The sequence below is a fragment of the Lonchura striata genome, chromosome 37, assembly GCF_046129695.1.
Source record: "Lonchura striata isolate bLonStr1 chromosome 37, bLonStr1.mat, whole genome shotgun sequence".
Taxonomy (NCBI): domain Eukaryota; kingdom Metazoa; phylum Chordata; class Aves; order Passeriformes; family Estrildidae; genus Lonchura; species Lonchura striata.
This window is the reverse complement of record NC_134639.1, coordinates 156,882-162,881: the sequence shown is the minus strand read 5'-3', so window position 1 is coordinate 162,881 and position 6,000 is coordinate 156,882.

The window sequence follows — 6,000 nt, the reverse complement described above, 5'->3', positions numbered from 1 at the left end:
GGAAAAAATGGGAGGGTTTGGGGAAAAATTGGGGGATTTGGGGAAAAATCGGGGGATTTGGGTTAGAGAGTGGGAAACGGGGGAAAAATGGGGAGAAATTGGGAAAAAACACGGTTAGAGGGGGGGAAAATGGGGGGAAACGGGGGAAAATGGGGGGAAAATGGGAGAAATGGGGAGAAAATGGGAGAAATGGGGAGAAAATGAGAGAAATGGGGAGAAAATGGGAAAAATGGGGGGGAAATGGGGAAAAATGGGGAAAATGGGGAGAAAATTGGAAAAAACACGGTTAGAGGGGGGAAAATGGGGAAAGAAATAGGAAAATTGGGAAAATTGGGGAGAAAATGGGAAAAATTGGGGGGAAATGGGGAGAATGGGGAAAAATGGGACAAGAGAGGGGAAAAGTGAGGGAAATGGGGAGAAAATGGGGAAATTGGGAGGAAAATGGGAAAAATGGGGAAACGAGGATAAGAAGGCAAAAATTGGGATGGAAAAGGGAAACTGAGGAAAGAGGAGGGAAGGGAAAGCGAGGGCCCCGCCCCCACCCCAAAATCCGCGCAGGGACCCCCAAAATGCCCTCAGGGACCCCAAAAGTCCCCCAAAAAGCCCCAAATTCCCCCAAAAGTGCCCCAAGAAGCCCCAAATTCTCCCAAAATACCCGAAAACGTCCCAATTTCCCCCAAGTTCTCCCGAAATGCCCCAAAATGTCCCAAATTTCTCCAAATTCTCCCGAAATGCCCCATATTTCCCCCAAAATGCCCCAAATTGCCCCAAAATTCCCCAAATCGCCGCCGCCCCCCGCCCCCCCTCACCTCGGCCCCGCTCGCGCTCTCCCGCCGAGGCCCCGCCCCCGCCGTGACGTCACGGGCCGCCATGTTGGGCCGGGAGGAACCAACGCGGCGTTGAGGGGGGGGAATTTTACCAAAATCGAGTTTTTTCGGGGGGAAATTGGGGGTTTTGGGGATTTGGGGGCGTTTGGGGTTGTCCCAAAAGGAGATTTGGGGGGTCTGGAACATTCCAAAAGGAGATTTGGGGGGGTTGGACCATCCCAAAAGGGACTTGGGGGGTTTGAGCCGTACCAAAAGGAGATTTTGGGGGGTTTGGACCATTCCAAATGGGATTTTGGGGGTTTGGACCATTCCAAATGGATTTTGGGGGGCCTGGGCTATACCAAAAGGGAATTTTGGGGGGTTTGGACCATTCCAAATGGATTTTGGGGGTTTGGACCATTCCAAATGGATTTTGGGGGGGTCTGGGCCGTACCAAGGCGGCTCTGGGGGTGTCGGGGGGAGGAGGTTCCATGCAGACATTTTTGATTTTATTTTCGTTTTTTTTTTTAATTGAAATTTTATTTTTCCCGCGTCCGACGCTCGCGGGGTCCGGGGGTGGGGGGAGCGGCTGGAAAAGGCGGAAAAACGGAAAAAAAAACCCAAAAAACGGCAAAAAAACAAAACAAAACAAAACAAAAGCGAAACGAGAACGAAAACCCAAAAACAACAAAAAAAAAACCAAAAAACCCAAAAAATCAGAACGAAATCATGGAATCAGAATCATGGAAACCCCCAATGAGGGGGCGGAGCTAAATGAAAGGGGCGTGGCCATTGAGCCTCAGTGGGCGGGGCTTGAGCGGCTAATTAAGGGAAAATGGGCGGGGTCACAGCGGTGGGCGGGGCTCCAATAAAAATTCCCTTTTTTCCCCCTTTTTTTGGCTTTTTTTGGCCTTTTCCAGCTTTTTTTTTTGGTTTTGTTTTAATTTTTTTTCTTTGGTTTTTTGAAGTTTTATTTTTGTTTCTTTTTTTTATTTATTTTATTTATTTTTTGGTTGTCTGAAGTTTTTATTTAATTTAAATTTTTGGTCTTTTTTTTTTTACCCCTCCCCAGGGTTTTTTGGGGAGGGTTTTGAGGTTTTTTTCGGTTTTTTCTCTGCTGCTTTTTTTGCTTTTTTTTTTCTTTTTTTCTCTTTTTTTTGCCTTTTTTCTTTTTGTTGCTGTTTTGGTTTTTTTTGTTTGTTTTTCCCAACCGATTTTGGGTCGGTTCTGGTAAAAAATGGGATTTTGGGGGGGGGGGGGAGGGGACGTCTTTGGTTTATCGGAGGGGAGGGGAAACAAAAGGGGGAGGGGCTTCAAGTGACCCCTCCCCCACCAGGATTCCCCCAAAAAATGGGGGAAAAAATAAAAAAATTGAGAAAAAAAACAAAAAAATTGAGAAAATCCCCAACAATGGGGGAAAAAAACACGCAAAAAAAAAAAATCACGAAAAATTGAGAAAAACTCAAAAAAAATAGAGGGAAAAAACCTCAAAGAAATGGAGGAAAAACGCAATAAAAAAGGAGAAATAAAGGAAAAAAAAAAAGGTAGAAACAATCTCCAAAAAATGGAAAAAAACCCAAAACACAAAAACAGAAAATCCCCAAAATATGGAGAAAAACCCAAGGGGGAAAAATGGAAAAAAATGGAGGGAAAAAACCCAAAAAAACGAAGGAAAAGAAACGCAAAAAAAAAAAAGTGGGGAAAAAAAACCAAAAAATGGGAAAAAAAATCCCAAAAAATGGGAAAAAAATCCCAAAAAAATGGGAAAAAAATCCCAAAAATGCAGAAAAAAAAAACCAAAAATTGGAGGGGAGGGAGAGCTCCAAATCAGGGGGGGAACCCCAAAAAAACAAAAAAGGAATTTTTTGGGAACCCCAAAATTGGGGGGAACCCCCCCAAAAACTGACCCGGGGTGGGGGAGGGCCAGGTGGGGGGGTTTGGGGTCCCCCCGGGTTTTTGGGGGTTTTTGGGGGGTTTTTGGGGGTTTTTGGGGGTTTTTGGGGGTTTTTTGGGGGGTTTTGGGGGGGTTTTTGGGGGTCTTTGGTTCTCTCTGAGGTATTTTCTGCCCCTCCCCCCCCCGGGGCCTCTTTGGCTGCAGGAATTTGGGGGGGAGGGGTCGGTGACGTCACGGGGCGTGGCGGTGACGTCATAGGGGCGGGGAGTGACGTCACGTGGAGGGAGTGAGGTTGTGACGTCATAGGGGCCGGGGGTTGGGGGTGTGGCTAGTGTGGGGTGGGCGTGGCCACCATGATGGTGGTGGTGGCCACCAAGGCCGCCATGATTGTGGCCACCGTGGCCGCCATGAGAATGGCCACAATGACCACCATGGCCACCATGATGATGGCCACCATGACCACCATGGCCACCATGATGATGGCCGCCATGACCATGACCATGCCCAGCGCCACCATGATGATGACCATGGCCACGGTGACCATGACCATGGCCGCCATGACCACCATGGCCACCATGATGATGACCATGGCAATGACACCACGATGATGGCCACCATGACCAGTGTGACCACCATGGCCGCCATGACCACCATGGCCAATGTGACCACCATAACCACCATGATGGTGACAATGGCCACCATGGCCACCATGGCCACCATGACAATGGCCACCATGGCCACCATGGCCACCGTGACCATGGCAATGGCCACCATGACCACCATGGCCGATGTGACCACCATAACCACCATGATGATGACAATGGCCACCATAGCCACCATGACCATGATGATGGCCACCATGACCAGCATGGCCGCCATGATGATGACAATGGCCACCATGGCCACCATGACCATGATGATGGCCACCATGACGAGTGTGAGCACCATGACCATGAAAACGGCCACCATGTCCACCATGGCCACCATGATGATGACAATGGCCACCATGACCAGTGTGACCGCCATGACCATGATGATGGCCACCATGAGGATGGCCACCATGACCACCATGACCATGAAAATGGCCACCATGACCACCATGGCCACCATGATGATGACCATGGCAATGACACCACGATGATGGCCACCATGACCAGTGTGACCCCCATGGCCACCATGGCCGCCATGACCACCATGGCCAATGTGACCACCATAACCACCATGATGATGACAATGGCCACCATGGCCACCATGGCCATGATGATGGCCACCATGACAATGGCCACCATGACCACCATGGCCACCATAATGATGTCCACCATGGTCACCATGGCCACCATGATGATGATGATGGCCACCATGACCAGTGTGACCGCCATGACCATGATGATGGCCACCATGACGATGGCCACCATGTCCACCATGACCATGAAAATGGCCACCATGACCACCATGGCCACCATGATGATGACCATGGCAATGACACCACGATGATGGCCACCATGACCAGTGTGGCCACCATGGCTGCCATGGCCACCATGACCACCATGGCCGATGTGACCACCATAACCACCATGATGATGACAATGGCCACCATGGCCACCATGGCCATGATGATGGCCACCATGACAATGGCCACTATGACCACCATGGCCACCATGATGATGGCCGCCATGGCCACCATGATGATGGCCACCATGGCCACCATGGCCACCATGATGATGACGATGGCCACCATGACCAGTGTGACCGCCATGACCATGTTGATGGCCACCATGACGATGGTCACCATGACCACCATGGCCACCATGACCATGAAAATGGCCACCGTGACCACCATGACCAGTGTGACCACCATGACCATGATGATGGCCACCATGGCCACCATGATGATGATGATGGCCACCATGACCACCACGACCACCATGACCAGTGTGACCACCATGACCATGCCAATGGCCACCATGACCAGTGTGACCACCACCATGGCCACCATGGCCACCACGGCCACCATGATGATGACGATGGCCACCATGGCCAACGTGACCACCATGACCACCATGACCACCATGGCCACCATGACACCACCATGGCCACCATGACCACCATGGCCACCAGGACCCGTCCACGTCCCCCCGTGGCCACCACCCCGGCCCCGTGGCCACCTCGGGCCCCGCCCCCGTTTTTGGTTCAGTTCTGAGGTATTTGGGGAGGGGGAGGGGCGGCCCCGCCCGGGCCCCGCCCCCCGCGCCGGGCGGCGCCGATTTTTGGTCTAAAAACGGCAACTTTGGGTCAAAAAACGCCGGTTTCGGTCAAAAACCACCGGTTTCGGTCAAAAACCGCCAGATTTGGTCAAAAAACGCCGGGATTGGGGCTAAAAATGCTGATTTTGGTGTAAAAATGGCGATGACAGTGTAAAACCGGCGGTTTTGGGTCAGAAACCGGCGATTTTGGGTCAGAAAGCGCCGATTTGGGGCTTTCGGCGTCTCCCGCGCTCGGCTCCGCCTCGGCGGCTCCGCTTTGGCTTTTTTGGTCTTTTTTTGGCATTTCTGCCCCTTGGTTTTGTCCATTTTTGTCCTTTTTTGGCATTTTCTCTCCTTTTTTTGGCATTTTTGGCCTTTTTTGGCAGTTTTTTGTCCTTTTTTTTGGCATTTCCAGCCATTTTTGGCATTTTTGTCCTTTTTTTTTTTGGCATTTTCCATCCATTTTTGGCATTTCCATCTTTTTTTTTGCAATCTTTGTTGTTTTTGGCATTTCCTCTCCTTTTTTGGCATTTTCCATCCTTTCTTTGGCATTTCCGGTCGTTTTTTGGCTTTTTCCGTCCTTTTTGTCCATTTTTCTCCTTTTCTGCCATTCTCTCTCCTCCTTTTGCCATTTTTTAATCCTTTTTTGGCATTTCTGGTCCTTTTTTGGCATTTCCTGTCATTTTTGGGCATTTCCTCCCATTTTTGTCAGTTTTTCTCCTTTTTTGGCAATTTCCATCCTTTTCTCTCATTTTTTGACATTTTCCATTTTTCCTTGGCAATTTTTGTCATTTTTTGGTATTTCAGGGTTTTTTTGCCACTTTTGTGTCCTTTTTTGGCATTTTCTGTCCTTTTTTGGCATTTTCTGTCCTTTTTTTTGTATTTCTGGTCCTTTTTTGGCATTTTCTGTCCTTTTTTGGCCACTTTTTGACCTTTTTCGTCATTTCAGGTCCATTTTTCTCCTTTTTTCACCATTTCCATCCTCTCCTCCTCCTCTTTTTCCATTTTTTCCTCCTTTTTCCCAATTTCCTCCTTTTCCCCCCATTTCCTCCTTTCC